Source organism: Polypterus senegalus, chromosome 8 (assembly GCF_016835505.1).
Source record: "Polypterus senegalus isolate Bchr_013 chromosome 8, ASM1683550v1, whole genome shotgun sequence".
Classification (NCBI taxonomy): Eukaryota; Metazoa; Chordata; class Cladistia; order Polypteriformes; family Polypteridae; genus Polypterus; species Polypterus senegalus.
In genome coordinates this window covers 81,967,087-81,990,293 of record NC_053161.1, presented here as the reverse complement: position 1 = coordinate 81,990,293, position 23,207 = coordinate 81,967,087, and the positions used below count along the sequence as shown (strand labels likewise).

General features: G+C 36.3%; 1 long non-coding RNA gene across 1 annotated transcript in view; it reads left to right on the top strand.

Moving 5' to 3' along the window:
- Positions 1-23,207, top strand: part of LOC120534090 — a 234,278-nt gene that overhangs the window by 154,088 nt on the left and 56,983 nt on the right. Inside the window, exon 3 of the long non-coding RNA XR_005634681.1 lies at positions 15,527-15,557. This is a non-coding gene — a long non-coding RNA (uncharacterized LOC120534090). The remainder of the gene's footprint in view (positions 1-15,526; positions 15,558-23,207) is intronic.

Genomic DNA, 23,207 nt, shown 5'->3' with positions numbered 1-23,207 from the left:
CCACAGCCGTCGTGTAGCGCCTTTCAAAAGGGATCTACTACCGAGAGATGATCCATATACATTTTAGCTGCTGTTAGTTACTTACCTGTTTTGTTACACAGTCTTTAAAATGTAGTTTACCCAACCACTCCAGTAGTGCTCAATGTACCTGTACTTCTTAAAACGTTAATGTTTTACTGTTTAATAACTTATAGACTATATTTCATTATTTTTCCCTTGCACTCAGTGACCAAAGCTATACACACACATATAGACACATACAAACATACACACAAGTATATGTATGTGTATATATATATATATATATATACACACACACCCCTATCTAGATTATATATATATATATATACACACACACACACACACACACACACACACACACACACACACATACATACATACATACACACATATATATAATTTGTGTGTGTAGATATGTATATAGATATGTAGATATGAAGATATGTATGTGTATATATATATGTATATTATGTGTGTATGTGTGTGTGTGTATGTGTGTGTGTATATATATATGACAGCAGCAATCCAAGCTGTGAGAAAACAGTAAAAAGGAGGCGTGTCAGACGTCGTGGTATATTTTCTGATGCAGCTACCGAAAACAACTTTGTGACGCTGCCACCAAATACACAAAACAATTACTTTGACAATCATGTTACATTATTTTTAAAATGTTTCCTTTTCTTTCATAACTTCTTTAACACATGACATCGCTGAAGCGTGGTATTTTGCTATATATATATATCACAGCGACACTCATAACAGTGACAAAACAATTACATTGACAATCATGTTACGTTATTTTCAAAATGTTTCCTTTTCTTTCTCTTTCCTTCTTTAACACACTACTTCTCCGCTGCTGGTATTTTGCTATATATATATATATATATATATATATATATATATATATATATATAGATAGATAGAGATATATATAGATAGATAGATAGATAGATAGATAGATAGATAGATAGATAGATAGATAGATATGAGAACAACATAGATAGATAGATAGATAGATATGAGAACAACACTCATATCAATGACAAAACAATTACATTAACAATCATGTTACGTTATTTTTAAAATTTTTCCTTTTCTTTTTCGTACCTTCTTTAAAACACTACTTCTCCGCTGCGAAGCGCGGGTATTCTGCTAGTATTTTTATATATTGTATATATAAAATGTACAGTATGTGGTAGCAGGTTAGCACAGTACTTAGTTTTAGTGCTTTTTGGATCCAGCATCCTGGAGTGGAACCTCACACCTAACCATTGTCTGTGTGGGGTTTATATATTCACCTCATGTCTTTGTGGGATGTTCTCTCACTTCTTAAAGTCATGCATGTTATGTTACATGGCAGTACTGAAAGGACTCCATTGCAAATGTGACTGGGAGTATGTGTGGTCCCTACAATGTATTTTTTCCATTCCAGAATTGATTTCTGCTTTGTTCAAGATTCCTGGGCTCCGTCTGGACCAGGAATTTTGTTACTCGGTTTAAGTGTATTAAATACAGTAAATAAAGCAGAGAAATGAGTCTGGAGATAGTGGAAATAAAAGCAAAAATGGTGTTTATTATTAAGTCCAAGTACTAGCTGCACTCTCATTGCTCGCCAGAATTGCACACCTATTCTATACAAATGCCACATACATAATACACATTAGAAGCGGGGTTAGAGGAATGGGAGGGGGTGGCTTGTCAGTTTTAGAAATTTTAGTTTCTGATTTGTAATAAATTTGTAGACCATTCTCAAAACATGTTTTCACTATGTCATTATGAGCTTTTCTGTGTAATTTGATGGGCAAAAATGCTAAATGTGCCCATTTAAAACTACATCTAAAACAGTATGTGTGTAGAAAGAGAATTTGTCTGAATAGTTACTGAAGCCACTGTATACCTTGGTATTTTAAACCACTTTGGTATCAGTAAGCAGGTTATTATAAAATATATTGGTGAGAGAGGAAATGCATGTGATGGGTGTAACAGAGCAAGATGCAGTGGACATGAAGATATGGAAAAAGATGATCCGCTGTGGCTGTGTAGATGGACTGCCACAGAATCAAACTAAGAGGCATACTTGAGCGAAAAGGACCGGAGGTTTATGCTAGGAAGAAAAAAAATAAACATATCCCAAAGCCAAAACGAAAACCAAATCTCAAAATCAAAAATCCTTATTCAAAAAATCAGAAACTATAAAAAGTGCTTTAGTGAATGTTTTATTTTACAGAACTTGTTTTATATAATGTAAAAGGCGCTATATAGCGCCCGACCCGGCATAGACTGACGCAGAGGCACGTGTAAAATCCAACAGACTTTTTTTTTCTTCAGCTGGAGGGCATGTCTTACCTGTACTCCCTCCAGTCACAACACAGTCCCAGAAGCAGTTAAACAAGACACACAATTCTCCACTTTGGCACCACAACTTCTCCCAGGCAGCCTCGTCCTCTTCCTCCCAATTCTGGCCGTGGAGTGGTGGTGGCTGGCCCCTTTTATAGCCCACCCGGAAGTGTTCCAGGTGCTTGACCACCTGGTCCCAATTGCACTCCCGGGTGGGGCTGAAGACTCATCCAGGTGGGCTGTTGAATCCAGTCAGAACCCCCTAGCAACCACTCCAGCTACCAACCAGGCTGTGGAGGACTCCATCTCCCATGGAGTCCTGTAGGAGGTTGGGGAATCACCATTGGCCAGGGAGGCTGCCACCAAGCATCCCGGGGAAGGTATTTCCTGCCCATGGTTGCTCCCATGGAACATATGCAGCAGGGGTGTCCCAGCCGGGCCGTCACAATAAGTTTCAAAAGTGAATGATGCATGATGCTAGCTTAAGTACTGTCTTTCTGATGGCAACACATGGAGCAACTTCATTGACTGTACTGACTCTCAAATGCAAAAAGCATATCAAAAAACTAAAATAAAGTAGCAAGTCTTAATGAAAATCAAAGCAGAAAACAAAGTGAAACTAAATTCGTTGTAAGTCAAAACCACAAAATAAATCCACATTTCCCAGAGAAAAGTGTGTCATGGCCACAAAAAATTAATAAACAAAAAGTAAACCATAATAGAAGGTAGTTAGAAATTAAGAAGGCAAGTTAAGTATGGCATTAGAACAAATGTACAAAATAATTTGAAATATGTATAGTTCAGTAATCCCTAATATACTGTTGCCCCATCTAGGGCTGATTCATGTCTTGCACAAACTCATATGTTGCTGTATCCAACCCCTCATGATTGTAAATTGGATTAAGAAGGTTTAAGAACATTTGGTTGTGTGTCAGGAAACAATTTGTTCTCAAACTACCATGCATAGTGACCAAAAATTTACATTTATAGTTCACTGCTCCATTCTGGACTAACATGAGTGACAATAAAATTATTTGAAAAGGCTAATAGTAAAGGGATGCATAAAGTCATACCTAGCTGCTGTCCTTTGTATGTTCAGTGAAATGTTATTTTAATTTAAATTACAGTATTTCAAACAGCACAGTTGTAAGATCAAGAAATCAAATGCCATCTGGATTTTCAGTTACAGGACAGTTTATATGTCACCTTTGAAACAAAACAATATACTGAAGAATAATGCATTTGAACAGATACTTTAAGGTGAACCTCATGCATACAATTTGCCATTTTAAATTGTAGTGTACGTTCCATTTGTTAGGGAATTTAAGAGAATTGCTGATTGTATCTTCATGGAGGTTACTAATTTTCTCTTAAAATAAAATTCTGTTGTTATTTGAGCCATGTATTTGACTTATTGTGACCTTTGCCACTAGTCTGCTAAGAAAAATAGATAAGCCCAGGTGCATTAAGTAAGCCAGATTGTTATTGTCAAAAAGTGCATCACCGATTGTTTCTGTATTTTGGTACAAAAAAACAAAATCCCCAAAGGTAGCTTTTTAGAAAGGCTATTTTTATTTTTTAACTGAATTCTAATTACTGTACTTCTGAGGAAAAAAGACAACTCAATGTGTATTACTATCATTCATTTTTTATGTGAAGTATCTGAGAGTAAACTGTTAGTTTTTTTATTGAGTGGGTGCGTACGGCAATTCAAATACAAATCTTCTCAAAACCCACCCAAGTGTATTCTTCTGCTTATTTTGCTAGACTTCTCTGTTCTTGATTCATCTTATGCTATAGCAACAGCAGCTGAGAGCAATGAGTAACTAACAAGCTGGTAATGTGGTACTTGGTATGTAAAAAGTTAAAGAATGGATCACAGGAAAATCCGGATTAAAATGTCTTTGTTTTCAGGTAAGATTTCTAATGTAGGTACAACATGAAGAGATGCTGCTTTGGAATGGAGCACTGCATCAGTTAATAATATGTCAAATTAGAATTTAATCACCAGCAATCCTTCTGTATTAGGTCATAGTGGCTGTGTTTCTGGTGAGCATTGTTCAGTGGCAGTTCACAAACTGGACTTACTGACTCACCGCGGATACGCATTTCCAAACAGAAGAAATGGCTCTGAATCATTTTAAGATGATACAGTCTTGTGCCACAGAATCATTTAAGGACAAATTCGATCAAAAGTGATTAAAGAGGATAGCACAGATGCATATACAGTATATGAATGAGTTTAATCGCAAGCATCAACCCAAGAACTATTGATAAGTGAATGTGAATTCAGTCAGTTTTTATTTGGACAAATAGTAGTAATGACATTAATTCTGTCTGTGTCAATCTGTTGTCAAAGTTGATGCAAAATGGATACAGTTATAATTTTGATTTAATGGAAAGTTGTCAGTTATTATTTAAATTATTTTGTTTGATCATTTCATCTGTCCACTCATCCATTATTAAACTTGTTATCAAATTACAATTCACAGATGTGTGGGTCAGGAAATAACCTGGCAACATGAGCTTTTTATTGGGCTATATTAAGAGTGTAAAATCTCTCCTGAAACTAAACCAGCAGATATTGCAGACAAAACCTGTCTTAATGTTACTGAAGTATTAATTAATTGTCACTGCATTTTATTTTAGTTTGTGAAAATAAGAGTTTTTAAATGTAAAGTTTTAAACATTTAGTTGAGTGTAGGAAAAACTAGCTTTATTTATTAGACAATTGCTACAAACTAGGCATATGGGTTAAGGCTTTGGAATTCAGGCCCTGAGACTGGCTTAAAATCCCACTTCAGACAATATTTGACCATGAGCAAGTCAAAAAAAAGAAAAATTAACCAAGTGTATCTCAAATGCAGCAAGTCTCTTTGGATAAATATGTCAGCCTAATAACTAAAACAATTAGTGTTTACTTGAAGTGGAATTTGCACAAAATAAAACAAAACTTGATTGTGATCATATCTTACAGATGCTGTTGTTCAGCTCTGATTTTTAGCTTACAGCATGAGTGATTTTGGACACAAAGCCATCATCTTTTTTTCATGCTTTTGTGATTTTAATTCTTTGTTTAGTGGTTGTCATGACACTGAAATGCTTTCAGAGATTATAGTTGTGTGTGAAAAAAGAAGTTTCTTATTTACTGTTTTACACCCACCATAGCTGTTGCTGGAAAAGGCAGACACTACTTAGTAATACATGAATGATTTTTTTCCTGTAATTAGGCTTTAAATATACTTGAGAAACAACATTAACGAATTTGTCACTTTTTATTCTTGGCATTTCTGAATTTTGTTTTGCTGCTTTATTATTATATTTTATTTCTTGTAAAGTTAAGTGATTTTGTTGTCTTATTAAATGATTTTAAATGCTGAACATGCACCAGAAAAAGTAAAATGACAATCCTTTGAATGATTATGTAAAATAGAATGGTTCACTATGGGCTCTCTCTTCCTGTTGCACATGAGCATTGCCAAGAATCCCAGCTAGGCAGTGAGCTCTGTATGTTGGCAGCAATTAGAATCTTTTTATTCTCAGGAGGAGTGCCAGCATCATGGCCGTGATTAGATTGTAGAGAGTTACTTATCAAGGGGAGAAAAAAATTAAAGCCCAAAATGAGTGATAATGGAAGCATGGAAATCTTATGGACCTGCAATTTATGGAAAGCAGTATTTTCAGTAGGTGCATTTCACTAGTTGTCCGTACTACCTGGTCTAATACAGTCTCACCAGAATATTAACTCCATAATGTGATACCTAAGACCCTAAAAGTGTATGCATAAGTGAAATTGTGACAGGGCCGTTTTTAAAATAACAAATGCAGTTCAAAATACCCTGCTAATTGAGGTGTTGCAGGTAAAAACATGGAGTGATGCCATGCCAGGGAAACAGGCTGATAATGAGGCAAGTACAACTGAGATCAGCAAGCCACTCCTTGTTAGTTGCATCGGGTACTAATTGGTGTCAATTCCTGCATCGTAGGGGATAATTTGAGCAGGGGAATGAAAAGAAGGGGTAGACCAGAAGATGAGATTTTGCAAGCTTGGGGTGAGATCAGCTTTGGAGGCAGTATGAAGTTTCCTTTGTTGGGATTAAATGTCAGCTATCTAATGGCATTGTAAAGGCGAGGGAGATGAATGAACCAGATCATACTTTGCATGTGCTATAGGAGGTGGCAGAGAGTTCATCCTTACTGACCGATTAGGTGTAGCAGTAAAAGAGCAAGAAATGCAGTCGTATTCAGGGCTAGGGGCATCAAGAGTGCTTATATGGAGCAGAAGAGATGTGTTTGATTCATTGTGTGAGGAACTGTGGTTGGTGTTGCCTTAGAAGTTACAACACGAGGATGCTGTAAGCAGCGCAAATAAGTCATCACTTGCTTTTTAATCTTGAACATAGTGAATTTAAGTGAGGCGGGCAGTGTTTATGACCTGAATGACTGTATACTGCTTTGAAGGTTGAAGTTACAAAGGGAACATTTTTATAGATATCGCTGAAAGGATTTGAGCTTCTTTTAACTATTTATGATATTTTATGATACTGTTGGTTTTACTGCACTGTGCTTTATGAATATTTATTTATTGAATATTTATTGAATATACTTTTAAGTACACTCTTGCACTTTAGACATATTGAATCCTTGTTGTTGTCTTTCACTTGCCCCCGGCCCTTCCTTAGTTACTAACTGCTCCGTGGTCAAGAGCAGCGTTATCTCTAAGCTGAGAGCGTATGATTGCATATACATTTTAATAGTGTCACTCACAGATTTTATATATTAGATAAGATTATATAAGACCCAACTTTCAAACAAAATATAAAAATGAATTACTGGCCCAATTTAAATGAATTTCAAACAAAATTGTGCTTTAATAAAATAGGCCATGCTGTTGTTTTTTTTTTTAAACTTCCGGTGTGTTGCTTTTTTATCACTTTACCATGTCTATGTACAAAACTGAAGGAGTTAATTGAAGAAATAATGTTTTGATTTAGATGGAATGGTTGATGAAATATTTGATTAAAATGGACTTACTTAATGGTACCAGACAGCACATGCTTCTGGGAGAAATTTTTAACTACTTTGAGATGGATGGTGTCATTTGCAAAATTAGCTTGAAAGCAGGATCAGTTCAAGGAGTTATTTTCACTTTTAGACATTTGTGGCACATTCCAGGTCTCACATGCTGACAGTGAAAAGAGTATTTAGTCTAATAAACAATATAAAAGCAAACTAGAAATTGCTTACATGTTAGGCATTTGAATTTAAATTCTGAACAGACTGTTAATGTTGATAAAGTTTAGAACTTATGGAAAACAGATAAGGTCAGAACAAAGCTGGTTTATTCAGTGAAGTATTGTGTAGAAATAAACTTTATAAAAAAAAAATTTTTTTTTAGTACTTAATGTTAAATATACCATACAATAATACAATACAATACAATAATACATACAATAATCCCATGTGTGGTGGATTTTTATGTACTGTAAACAGAAATGTTTTGCTGATAGTCCATCTATCCATCCATTTTCCAACCCGCTGAATCCGCACAAGGCAGGAACCAATCCTGGGAAGGGTGCCAACCCACCGCAGGACACACACAAACACACCCACACACCAAGCACACACTAGGGCCAATTTAGAATCGCCAATCCACCTAACCTGTATGTCTTTGGACTGTGGGAGGAAACCGGAGCACCCGGAGGAAAACCTACGCAGACACAGGGAGAACATGCAAACTCCACACAGGGAGGACACGGGAAGTGAACCCAGGTCTCCTAACTGCGAGGCAGCAGCTCCACCGTGCTGCGCTTTTCTGATAGTGGTGCTCAAAATTTGTTGTTTTTTAAAACTTGTTGCTCATACAAAAAATATCTGCATGCACCAGGCTACTCCTTAGTGGGAACATTAGTGAAGAGGACAGTTTAGCATTGGTTATATGACCCAGATGTTGACATCTGGTGGCTCTGTGGCTAAGGATCTGCACTGGTGACTAGAAGGTTGACGGTTCAAATCCCATTGCCAGAAGGTATCCTAGTCCACTTGGCCCTTGAGCAAGACCCTTAACCTGAAAAGTGCTCCAGTAGTGCTTTGCAACACCTGACCCTGCACTATGACCCACAAAGGTCATACAAAAAGACCATTTCCTCTTGGGGATTAATAAAGTATATCAAAATTTTAAAAATCTGATAGAAATATAACTTTTTGGAAGACATGCGCTATATGAATTTCAAGAATGCTTATGTTATTACCACACTCAGGTAGGGGCCTAGGCTCTGCACTTATCTTCTAGTTTTTCAATGCTGTTTCCTACTGACCTTGCCCATCTGGCTGTGTTACAAATAATGTATCACTGAGTCTAGGTACAGACCTCCAGAGTTCCACTCTGTTGAGCTTCATTGCTGAGTGGTGATGTTTAATGTCCTTTGTGTTATAAGTCAGTGATGTTATACAGTATGTCTGATAATTTCTGTCTTGCTCCACACACCCATTTTAAAAATATACCTCATGTGTCATTACTATAAAATACCCTTACACTATGGTTAAGGTTAGTTTGCGGGAGGTTTATTAGCCTCATTAATTCTGATGACTGTCAAGCAGGCTTGTCATGTAGTACAACTGACTTGTGTAAACCATGTGACATAAACACACAATATGTCTTGATGTTCAGCAGAGCTCCTGAATTGTGGAGCTGCAGAGGTCTGCAGCAAAACCTTTCTTTATGTATCAGTCATGTGATGGGTTAGGATTAGGGTTAGTGGTAATTAATGCTATGGCATTGTGACTGTGCAGTCTTTGTCAGGTCTTATGTTTAGTTTACTGCTTTGCTAGAATCAAGATTTTTTGATAATTTTACTTTTGTTTTATGCTTTGGATACTTCCTACCTAGGTTTAGCTTGTCTTTTTTACATTTCTAGTGAAAATTAATAGAACTTGGCTTCTCCATGCACATTTGTTTATTCCATTCTACACTTTGGCTATCATGGTCTATTATTTTGCTTTCTGTCCTCAAGGTAACCAATGTGAGCATTTTAAAGAGTGCAGTCAGTCTGTGCAAATCTTATACCTTCTGTGTGGTGTGTGAAAAATACAATACTAGACCGTACCATGTACGGGCAATTGCAAGCTTTCCATGAGTTGTCTACAATGCCTCATTTTTTAAATAATTATTCACAGTGTAATACTCCTAACCACTGACAGAGACTTGTTCATAATGATGAATGTCAACCCCTATTTTTATTCTGTCTTTAATCTGAAGATAATATTAGGGTGGGGATATTTAAAACAACCTACTGTATGTTAGGAGAATACAGTCTGCCCCTGAGAGGTATCAGACTGTCGGGAAGTAGTGGTAGCCAAAGAAAGAAGAGAGGAAAATAAGCAAAAGTGGTGAATGCATTGGGCAAAGCTTGGAGTAAAACAGGAAGGCTTTTAATAGCAGGGCATTCTGCCATCAGTCGGTTTAGGCCTGTTTTAGACAGATAGTTACGTGCTTTGTGCACTTCATGTTTCCCATAAGAAAAATAAAAGATACCTTGATCTTGGTGTCACTGAAGCTGTGAGGGTTCCACTCAGCATATTTTGCTTTATTACACATTACACATGTTGCATGTCATTACAAAGCAGATGAGTCATTCACATTGCAGATGATCTTTTTATTAGTTAAGATATTGAATGTGTAAGATATTGTGCTCTATGTACATTGTAGGTGCTTAGGGATGTTAGTATGATTTAAAACATTAAATTATTTTATACTGGTACTTCTAGCTTGGAGGACGACAAGCTGCCTAGCAACAAGTACGGAGGAGATCTCTATAAAGGGCAATTAATAGTCTTTAGAATTTTATATTTCTTATTCAAGGTCACTGAGTTTGAGTGTTCAAACTGAATTTTTGTATTCATATATACTGCTTGCTTTCATTTGAGAAAATGTGCTCTTGTGTGTTGGCTATCAATAATATTCCATTAATGCAATATTTTCTATGGTGTTTGATATACTGTATGTAAACTCTTGTTCCATATATAGAAACACATATTCATGTATTCCCAATTAATTAAGTACCTGCATAAATGGATGTCCCATTATTGCCCATTCACAGTCTGCATATCTCAATAAAATATAATTCTGTGTTTTGGAACTTCAATACATCATGCTTAAAACAGAAGATTAGTAATAGTCTGTAAACCAACAGATGAATAAAGCGAAAATTTTAAAGACAATATATCCTCAAAATTTCTCCTTTGTCGTTTTCTTTCCCATTGTTTTTATTTTTGCTCTTCCACTGCTGTGAACGCTTCCTCAAGAAGGCTGCATTCTAGTGTACCCATAACAAATAGAAACCCCAATAATAAGATTAATGAGGTGATAGTGTCATTATTAGTAATGAAACAATCAAAGTCCACTGCCAAAAATGAAATCTAAGCAAGTGAGAAATATTTATATCATGACGTGAAATCTACTATTATTTAGCTTATTTAGGCAATTTTGTCAAGTAAATTTTGTTTTCCCTATGGGCAGATTTTTTTTTGCTAAATAAAAGGAAAACAACTCCAACTTTTCTGTGTAGTTTTTGCATATTCATTTTTTGCAGTGTAAGATATTCTTTTCTAATCATAAAATTTTAACTGAGTGACAATTAATATAACTAACAATGAAACTCACTCTAACCTGTTGTAATTGTAAATTTTGCTACATGGCTTCTTTATCATGAAAATAATTTGTGTTGTGTCAGGTACTGGAATTTCATCCTGTTCATTCGCTTTTCACAAGTGCTACTTCCAGTATGAGGGTCTAAAGACAAATCCAGTGTTCTGCCCCACTGACTGAGCAGTGCTAAGTATGAATATTGAGGGTAACAGATGGCTCTACAAATAGGATAGATAGCTGGTACAAAAAAGAAGTAATAGTTTTACATTGCAGTAGATAGACCATTTGATTTACAATATTGCAATAAGTTTTGACAAAAGGTAAATTCTTATTTGGGATAATTAGCAGTTTTTTCTTCCTCAGATGCACTTAAAAACAATGGAGCTGAAGAAAGCAAGAAAGTAGTCCTTAGAAATGACCTCTCCGCAGCATTGCCCCAGCATTTCCCTGCAGCTGGTACTATTTTGTAAACATTAAATTAGTAAACTCCCCTCAGTTATTGTATGTATTGTTAAAATGTTTATTGCAAATTCATCTTAGTGGTCATATTCATTTTTTTCCAGTTTTCTACGGCATACTCATACCTTTACTCATGTGTTTGCATGCATGACCTGAACCTTTCATTTATAACTTGGAGCTTGAAATTTAAAGCTCTTTAATGCAGCCCATTTGTTACATTTTTTTGTGACATAATTGAAAAATTTAATGAATTTGTACATCTCTAGTATTGTAGAAGTCACCATCATTGTCATTAATCATATTAATTACTCACAGGCAAAATGATTTAGAAATTTGACCATTGAACAAAAGTTGTAAATTTAGAAATATTAAATTTCTGCTTTTACCATTGAGAATTTGATATTGATGTTGAGATATTTTAATAATTGTTTAACACTAGAATCCCTGAAGCCTACTAAAAAAATCTTAATCCCGGGCCACCTTAAATTCCTTTGTTTTACAAATGTGTCAGTCAGCGCTGGCAGTAAGCATCCTGCTATCCAATCCCCCCCACCAACGCAGCTGAAGTTTTCTCAGCTCAAGTCCCTTTATCTGGGCGTGAGGTGCCTGGAGCTGTATAGGTAAAATAATATATAGTTATTTGGAACACATACATTTAATGTGTGTTCCCTGTCTACAACGATCTGGGTAAATGTAGGATGACAGGAAATGTGACGCAAAAAATGCTGAACACATACCTAAAACAGAAACTTTTCCATGTTATAGTACTAATGACATGAAGTGTAATGTTTGAACACTTTAGTCCAAATATCAAATAAAAACGTGCGCTTTTAATCAAAGATATAACAAAAGAAAAAAAAAATCATTCAATTTCCATGTTGCTGTCAATGAGTTAAAAACCCAAGCTCAAATATCAGTTGACAGAAAGTTGTTATATCTTCTTAGATGATGCAAAGGTAAGAACTGCTGGCTTATAAACAAAAGGCTGCAGGTCCTAGTCCAGGTGCTTCTCATTTTGAGTAGTGAGCTGCTATTATTATTACTATAACATAATAAAAAAATACCTTTGATTTGAATCTGTAACACCTTTTGTAAATTTTGGCTACTTGTAATAGCGCTTTTTTATTATTCAGTTTTATTCTATCAGTGATATTAATATGGTACAATGAACTTGCCTCTCACTCTCTGAATTGATGGCATGTATCTCCATTCTTTTCAAAAAAGCAGTGATGACCACAGATGGTGCTGTGGTTGATGCCTGCTCAGAACTATTTTTTGTACTGGCAATCAAAGATACGATGCAATGTGATCGCTTTCAGATTGGACAAAGGCAGAATCGTAACAAAAGAGAGCTTCTTCAGATAACATTTGCTGGTTAATAAACTGCTGAAGCGCAACACAACTCTGTCTGGCACCATAAAGTAAAATGGGATGGGAACTTCCACCTGCATTTAAAGTCACTTTAGTACGCGAGTAATTCTCCACGCTAGTGTTTAGATCTGGCAGTGATATGGTGACGGTGTATGCACCCAAGGTTTCTGGAGGCTGTCACCAATCAGCTGCCCTACAATACCACTTCCCCTAAACTCATCCTTGTGACCCCCAGTGATCTCTACTGGGTCCCCGTCAGTAAATTTATGTGGCCAGTTCTACCTCAAATACTCACTTAGGGTCAGACGAAACAACCATCTGTATTTCCATTCCACAGCCATCAGAGGCGGTCTAAGCCAGGATTATGCCCAGTTCATTGGATTTAGCAGAGGAACAGGTCTTTTAAGTGCTGCTTTTTAAGTGCTTGATCTTCTCTCACATACACACATTCTCTGCATGACTCTTGAGGAAGGCTATGCCCCTTCTCACAGCATATGTTTTATAGATTTGTGTGGCCTAACTAGAATCTTAATGTCAAAAATGGCACTGCTTTCTGAAGAGACAAAAAAATCCTTTTGAACAACTGATACACACAATGTGTATGTCTAACAAGACAGGATGAAGGAACACTTTATCTACAGGATGTCCAATGCCCTTATCAGTTACAGTGTCCATATTATATAATGCAGTACTAACACCAAAACCTCCCAATTATGTGGTGTGGCAGTTGGCGCATCATGATGTTGGGCTACTGTGGTAACTCTGGGCCTGGACTGCATTCATTCATTGAATTCCATGTTGTATCAGGAAATACAATCATCTGAAGTGCAATAGAAGTTGATTCATGAAGCATGATATTGATCTCAAACACAGGAGTAAATTAGTGGCAAGCTTAAACAGAAAAAAATTACATAATTATAGAATTAATAATTATAGTCAGAGTCCCAATCTTTATATAATTTAAATGTTGTGGCTTTGTGCAGAACAACCAAAATATATAAACCAACAGAAAGAGTTGTAAAAAGAGGAATCCCAAGTGCTAGGCAGGCTTGATCAGCCGCAAACCGGAAGATTTTGATTGGTTTTAAAAGTGTGCACATCTAAAGGGCTGACATAATTTTCCGTTCTTGGGGTTGAACATTTAAACAAAGTATTCTATATGTATATTTAAATGTAAAGATTTGTTTCTGCTATTGTTTAATAGGATCAGGTCACATTTTTAAAGAATATTCATTCAAAGTCCATACATTTTCCTATGGATTAAAATATTTGTTCTGTGTGCTGTTTGTATATTGCAGTTGTTTTTTATTACATGCTTAATGTAAAGAAGCAAACTTTTGCAGCAACCAGAGTCCTTATAAAATAATATCCTTTGTAACTTATGGCAAGAATATCATCAAGAAGGATTTTTGCATTTCACTATAAACGGGATAAGTTGTGATTTTTTTGGCAAATTTCATTTTTTAATTATGCATGACTTTTCAGATAAAAATGTCAGATACAATTATTTCTTGTGTGAATAAATCAAGATATCCATGAGTCAGGTAGAGATCTGGGGAACCACCAGGCCTGGGAATAATGGTGAGGAATGTAAAACAAACAGGTAAACAAGTAAACCAGGGACTAAAAGTAAAAAATAAAGCAGGGTGTTTGATTGTTGAGTTCATTTGTGATGTTCGGTCAAACAGAGTGTTTCTTTCTGGTGCCAGGTTGATTTTGATCACTGGTTCCTGGAAGGGGCGGGGCTAGACAACAGATAACCAGAGGTTTTATTACATGTACTCAATTTGACATCCCTCTCAACTGTGGGGTGAAAAGCAAGGTCATCCCCTCATGTTCCGGGCTGATATTGCTTACCTCTCTGGAACCGTGAAGATTTCTCCTACTTGCATGTGGTTGACACTTGATACATTCTGATTTTATGGATCCATGCTATCAGTTTTAAACTATCATCAGAAGCCAATTGTGCGATTTAACTGGATGCTGTTTAAAATGTGTTCAGTACAATATACCAAAAGTAATGAAAAATCAAATTTACAGTTCAGTAAAAATATACTTTTTAGAATGTTGATCAAATCTCCTATCATTGTTTCACTTCTACACAAAATCCCTGCTTTTTGTTACCTTGCTAGAAACTTGAAGAACAACATATCATAATTAAACTAATGGAGCAAATGGTGTCTGTTCCAATATCCACAGCCATTTCTACAATTTGCACACATAAAATTACTCTGAAGAAGTTACTGTTAATTCTTTTTAAACTATTTAATATTTTACAGCTTTCTGTATGTACTGTATATGCAGTTGTCAAGTGATCACCATGAGGTTCATTTTTCAGTTGCTTTAAACCTGGTCTGACACTGTAGCACCTACAGACCAGCCTCCATTTGCACATTGAAGTTATGTGTGGATGTGGACAGAGGAAATTCTACAATCTTTACAAGATAGTTTGAACATAAATGAGATCTGATGCCATATTTCATGATGGGAGACAATATATGGAACTGTTATTTCAAACTGTGCATTTTAGTATTACCTGGTATTTTTTGATTATTATAACATTCTAATTACTATGGCAGATTAGCTTGGATTATTTCATTTAAGTAATGCTTGGCTGAGTTGTTTTATGCTGTTAATTTGTTTTTGATTGGTAATTATGTTATCAAGATGTGTTCTTTTATTTTTCACCAGGTTAAATGAAATTGAAGTACATTTGGTGAAGGTAGGTTGAACACTTCAGCTTTCTAATTTACCCCCTCACACATGGGTTTTATGGCCTAACACCTGCTTTGTAGTTTTAAGACATGGGTTAAATTTGAAGCCTTCTTGTATGTGAATGTGTGTACTGTGTTTCCCCAAAAATAAACCCTACCCCAAAAATAAGCCCTAGTCAAGATCGTCAGCTAAAAAGTAAGGTGCCTAAGGCCAGGTTTATACTTCACGTGATGCGACATGTGTGCCCGAAACATCCATTCAATTTCGAGGACACCTTGCCACAATATTTCTGAAGAGGATGTTTAATGATTACATCCATCAATTCAGGAATGTGTCTATTCCAGTAGCATCTGAGCAAGATAAAAACAAAATCTCTGGAGGGGGCATCAGCTCATCGCCAGGTAAACACAAGCACACACATACTCTGGCGTCATTGTAGATTCACCAAATCCCCAAACCTTCATGTCTTTGGATGGAAAACTGAGCACACTTTGGAAACCCACCAGGAAAACATGCAAACTGCAGGCAGGGATCACAAGGGATGTGATTCCCTGTGAGACAGCAGCGCTGCTGCTATGCCACCGTGCCACCCCATATCTTTAACTATTAGCAGTATTCATTATTTAAACAAAGTTAACAATTTATCTGTAAAATGTAACATACATATTTTAGCTGGATTTGAGCACACAGTATGTCTCTGAACACCTCAGAATTCATTCGGCTGCTTCTGTTCTGTGTCACATCATCAATAAAAACTAGCGTCCCAGTGCCACTGGGAGCCGTGCACGGCCAAGCCATCACACTGCCTCCACTGTGTTTTACAGATGATGTGGTATGCTTTGGATAATGAACTGTTCCACGCCTTCTCCATACTTTTTTCTTGCAATAATTCGTGAAATATTATTTTTCCTTTGGTTAGCTATAGGTGATTTCATTTGATAGTTAAGCAGTATCACTGTAATTGCATGATATTCTGTGAAGAGGTACCTGGCTAGCAGGACGTTTCCAAGAACAAGGACATCAAAAGGAAGGGAAGTTGCTTTACGAAAACTCCACGAAAATGCAAATAATCACATTTGCAAAATGAGAGATTTTTCCAATGCAAGTGTGGAAAGGTAGAAGCTGTATGCATGAAAGGGTGATAAGCAGCAGTGTGAAAAAGTGCTGTACTCTGGAAGGATACATGTAATGTTGCCTTAGAGCTCTAGAGTATAGGCATGCCAAGATGTCCTAAGGAGGCCTGATAATTATTTAGGAGAAGGTACTTGGAAGGCCAGTAAGAGGTTAATTGACCTTTTTAGAGCTCAGTTGACTGTTGTAGTCCTCCTCCAAAGGGAAGGAATAAAGCTCTATAAGACAAAATGGCTACTATGGATATCTGACACGAGGTAAGACATACATAGTTCCAACACTATGCAGTCTCATTTGGAGAGGGGGTAGCTGAAAAGTGGTCTTGAAGATCCACTTACTAAAACCCCAGGGTGCAGTGACACAAGGGGAAACAATATATAGTTCTAGCCTTGTGTTTCAACTGCCCTGACCATGTAAGTGACTTTGGAGTCTGGTTAGAAGTATTCATGTAGTTTAATTTTACAGTGACAGGAATACATAGATATTTTGCGTCTTTTATTGCCAAGGTGCTACAAAGTTACTAAGCACATGATGCATATCCCTTATGTCCTGTGATAAATCTTGTATAGCAAGGCAACCATGTTATACAAGATGTGGTGTCTGTACTTAGTATAAAATAAAGGGGAGACTTAGTTCTTAAGTTCTTAGTGCTTATTTAAATCCATATGTCCTGATAAACAGCACGGGAAAAGAAAGATCCTTGAAACATAGCTATTTCCTTTAAGTTAGAGTAGATTTTATTTATTTAAAATTTTATTTAAGTTAGTAACACACATACAGAAATACACAGTTCAATTAAAGAGATACTCATGTAAGCGGGTTTTGTATAACAATTCTTTACCCATTTTACTAACAGGTAATGAAGGGGAAAATTCCCTAAATTCTGTTGACAAAACAGAAAGTATCTTCATCAGAACTAACTAGTATTGTTTCAGGAGTACAGATTGGTAGAATGCGAGGAAAACAATGTATATTTTTTACATAATTTATAGACAAACAATGAATTGTTAATAGCATATTATGTTTATGAGATAGTAGTTCAAAAGATCTCTATAAAGATCTCCTAATGAAAGGATGGCTGTAAAAGGCAGAACACTGAATATGTTAGAAAAAGGTGGGCTATATGGTTATTGTTTGGGTGCCACTGGTAAGGGAATCTCTGCCTTAAAAAGGGCCTGAAAAGGTATTCTTCAGTGTTACCATAGCCTAAGGTAATGGTGACCTTGGTGATGTTGGTATATTAACTATAAATAGAATTAACTGGAGCACATAGCTAAAGAAAGCATTTTGAGCATGATGTCATTTCCATGGCTAGCCAAGCAAATATGGCAAAGATTCAGTATTTGCATGTTTACAGTTCAGTAATAAAACAGTAAGTTAGGTAGACCCATGCAAGCTTCTTTTTTTCTGGAAAATTGTCTTGTTAATTCCTGGTCATTTATAACACCAAGGGAACATAATTAATCCTCTGTATAGAGATGGGGATAATCTGAAGAAAAAAATACTACGCTTTGGGACAATATTTATTCTGACAATGTGAATTTTCCAAGTTAGACTGAGATGGAGAATGATAATCTGTAAAAATCTTCTTTTAATTCTTTAATTCAATTTCCAAAATTAAGCTAAAATAGTTCTTTAAAATTCTTTATAACAGATACATCAGTCTATTTAAACTGCTCTGACGCAGTCAGAGTGAGACATGATTAAGTGTAACTTAGCCTGTGGGAGATTTCACTGTGAATATAATGCAGTTGGTCAAATTTAAACCTAGAGATCTGTACATGTTAAGTATGAATGGTATTGATGAGATTATGTCCAAGATGCAGAGCACCATATCATCTGCATACACATACATTTTGTTGAAACCCATAACCTTTGGTCCCTTCTTTGTTGGATGGTATATGAACATACCGGGTCATCAGCAATTGTAAATAAAGCATTTAATGAGAAAAAAAAATGTTACATTGAACTTTATCCTCTTTTCTGTCCAATGTCTACAGTATTCTGTTCCCTGATTTTAGTTTTAAATGCATTCTTAATCTCACTTCCAAAGTTATTTTTATGTGATTTCTGTGTTTAAATCTTATTGGCCTCCCATTGTGGCATGACTTGTGAAGCACATCATTTGAATTTTCTTGATTAAAGTTAGAGATTTCAGAGGTTATCTTTGATACCTTGGTAGTCGGCATTTTATTTTTATATGAAACATATGGGATAATTTATCCTCCTAGTAATGTCTTGCGTCATTCCCAAAGTGTTCTCAAAGGTATATCTGAAGATATGTCTGTCTCTGGAAACCAATACATTTGTCAAAAAGAGAAAATGTTATAAATTACTTATCTGCTAACAATAGTGGATTAAGTTGCCATGGGTAAGTTATACTACCATGTATAATGATCTGAACTCTAGAAAAAAGTTGCATGGTCAGAAATAACAAAAGTATGTTATAAAACTTAGCATAGGTAGCTATTATCACATCAGTAAAAATATAGCCAATCTATCGAAAAAGGTGATGTATTGGCAAGAAAGAAAGAATATTGTCCTGCATATGAGTATAAAATTCTCCATAGATTAGGAGAATAGAAACTTTAATAAATCTTAATAAACTGTGAAATAACATGCATAGTTTAGATTTTGTACTTGTAGTTGATGAAGACCTAATCTTGACTCTGTAGAGACAGGGGAATTTTTCTAGAGGTGAGCCAGGAGATACGTGTGAAATCCAAAAAAAATGTATATATATATTGAAATAGTGACCAAAACCAAACAAAATGCAAGAATCAAAGTCAAAAAATATGACAAGATTTCAAAACCAAGAAAAATGAAAAAAAAAAGAGCAGTGATTAGTGCTTTTGTTGTGGTATTGTGTCTGCAGATTGGATAAGGAAATAAACTTCTAGCTGACCTTTTATCTTGGCTGGGTCAGTAAATCAGAGTTCACGACTTTGTAGGTCAAGCCCCTAAAAACTTAGGATGCATCCCTATTATTGGTGATAGAAAAACCTCAAGGTGGCATCAAAGACAATAAAATATATCCCAACACTATACCCAACATCTGATATCTGAGATGGCTTAGCTGGGACACATACTGTACTTGGGCCACTGCGAATTGCAAGCAGCAGGTTCAACTGCTCACTGAACAACCAGCATCTAATCTAGCTAGTTTTTTGTTCTGGCATAAAAACACAATATGATTAAATGAGACAACAGACTACATAACGTGCATCAATATTATGTGATGGCTGCTATGTATATATCCTTGTCAAAACTAAATTCATTCATTAACAAGTAAAAAAATGGAAGTTCTAGATGAAAATGCATTGAAATTCAATTAAAAAAACATTTTTGCATTCTATGTGTATATTTGTTTTTTACTGATTTGAAATTCAATTAAAAAGAAACATTTTCAGGTTATTTGTGCTTGTTCATGTTTGCCTTATTTCCCTTAAGTTGACACTGTCATAACCCATAACCCAAGACCAGCGTGCACATTAGCCAGAGTCAGTTTAAATGTATTCCTGTAGATTTCTCACCACCATAAAAACCACCCTTTAGGGTCTGATATTACTATTGTTACTATGAATGGAATTGCTTTATGAATGAAAGTTCATACTTAACTGGCCTTCTGGAGCTGGAGTGGAGTGGAGTGAAAATTTTGACCAGCCCAATCTCTCTTTAGCCGAGTTTGATCTGAATTGTTGAAGTGGGTCTCTGTGCAGTTACAGAGGACAGGTGCCACATTTTTTATCTTTAGGTGGTAATTGATAGATCCTGCTTAACCTGTTTTTATATTTTACGAGTTCCCAATTAAGATTGAAAGATAGGATGCTTTCAAATTATGACATTGGACTTAATAGAATTAAAACAACCAATAAAACTCATAACCGCTAAGTGTGCATGCAATGGGAAAAAGATAGGAGGAACCTACTCTTTCTCTGCCTCTCTATCCCCATTACCTTACCATTTGGCCTGCCGTACCCTCCCAATACTTTCCTTTATCAAGTGTGGTCAGTTAAGGTTTCAGCAATGGCTGTAAAAGATGTCACTTGAATTGAGTATTTTAGATGGTACATGCCAGTGGCTCCTCCTTGTTTTTGTAGTACTTTTCCCTTTACCATTGCATTCTTCTAAGTGAAAACAAACCAGAGACCATTGAGGTTTCAAATGAAATCTCATCAGTGTCTGGTTTTCATAACATAAAATTTTATGTTGACCTATAGCCCAAAACCATGTGTCTGCTTGAGTATGATGACTTTCCACCCTCAAAACCTTCTGGAGGTTGAGTAATTATTCACACATATAAAGTATGCTTTTCTGCTTATTATTATTACATAGGCGCATCAATTTTTCTAGCCATTACCTAACATTTGTCTAAGCTGAGTTCACTTTAGTGTTTAAGCAGTCTTTTATTCTTAAGCAGCAGTGATGATTCAGCTGTATCCCTTCTTTTGTTGTTGTATTGTAAATGGGTGAATAAAACTGCATGTGGTATTTCAGATACAACATTATATAGTTTTAGCCTAACCTCTCTTGACTTTTACCCCACACATTGTACTATTTAACATGGAATCCTATTAGCTGTAATCATTTCTATACACTGTGTTTGTATGAACAGAGACAAGCTCTAGTATTTCTCACAAGGCACACATAATTACTTCATGTACCACTCCCTAACTGCAGATGTTTACTGCCTAAGTGTAAGGCTATTTAGAAAGGTAAGAGAAAGAAAGCCATATATCTGACAACAAATATATATATATATATATATATATATATATATATATATATATATATATATATATATAGTGCATCCAGCGCATCACTTTTTCCACATTTTGTTACATTACAGCCTTATTCCAAAATGGATTAAATTTATTTTTTTCCTCAGAATTCTACACACAACACCTCATGATTACAACGTGAAAAAAGTTTACTTGAGGTTTTTGCAAATTTATTAAAAATAAAAAAACTGAGAAATCACATGTACATAAATATTCACAGCCTTTGCCATGAAGCTCAAAATTGAGCTCAGGTGCATCCTGTTTCCCCTGATCATCCTTGAGATGTTTCTGCAGCTTATTTGGAGTCCACCTGGAGTCCACCTGTGGTAAATTCAGTTGATTGGACATGATTTGGAAAGGCACACACCTGTCTATATAAGGTCCCACAGTTGACAGTTCATGTCAGAGCACAAACCAAGCATGAAGCCGAAGGAATTGTCTGTACACCTCCGAGATAGGATTGTCTCGAGGCACAAATCTGTCCTTGAGTGGCCCAGCCAGAGACCAGACTTGAATCCGATTGAACATCTCTGGAGAGATCTTAAAATGGCTGTGCACCGACGCTTCCCATCCAACCTGATGGAGCTTGAGAGATGCTGCAAAGAGGAATGGGCGAAACTGGCCAAGGATAGGTGTGCCAAGCTTGTGGCATCATATTCAAAAAGACCTGTGGCTGTAATTGCTTCCAGAGGTGCATCGACAAAGTATTGAGCAAAAGCTGTGAATACTTATGTACAGTACATGTGATTTCTCAGTTTTTTTATCTATACTAATAAAAGGCAAAGCCCTCACTGACTGACTCACTGACTCATCACTAATTCTCCAACTTCCCGTATAGGTAGAAGGCTGAAATTTGGCTGGCTCATTCCTTACAGCTTCTTTACAAAAGTTGGGCAGGTTTCATTTCGAAATTCTATGCATAATGGTCATAACTGGAAGCTATTTTTCTGCATATAATGTAATGGAGTTGAGCTCGAAAGCCGTGGGGGGTGGAGTTTCATGTGACATCATCACGCCTCCCAAGTAATCACGCAGTACGTAGAAAACCAGGAAGAGCTCCAAAAACCGCTGAAGAAAATATACATTATATAATTAAGAAGGCAGCGAAGCAATTAGAAGCGAGCGAGTGACATATAAAACCATATTCAGCGGCTCACGTGAACTGACGCGAGTGCGCAGACAAAAGCAACAGTTCCAAAGAGTGCTGAACAAAAACCGAATTACACTGCTACGCTCAAATAGACAAACCACACGCCGTGGCGCAATAGTAGAAGCTTCGCCTCTAGCGCCGGTGTCCGAGGTTCGATTCCCGAGAGGGGATGCACTGAGTATGTACACGCTTTCCGATTCATTTTAGCCTCGCATCCCCTTGGTTTGAGACGATGAAAAATATGCGGTTAACGCAGAAAGACAGATCACCAATTGAAGCGTTATGAATAATGGATACTTTACTCACGATCAATGATTGTTTTGGTAAAGCCATACTCAGTGTATTCATTAGATGAATGGTAAAAAAGTAAGAGCGAGGGGAGGGTAACTTATTGAGGCACGCAGGCAAAACCACAATAGCACGCGGGCTCGATGTACTGTAGTGCGCGTCAACTCGATCTGAATTGCGCGATCACATTGGAAAAAATATATCTTTTCAAGTTCTATTTAGTCCATATGTGTCAAACTCAAGGCCCAGGCCACATCCGGCCCGGCATGTAATTATATCCGGACCGAGATCATTTTATATATTATTG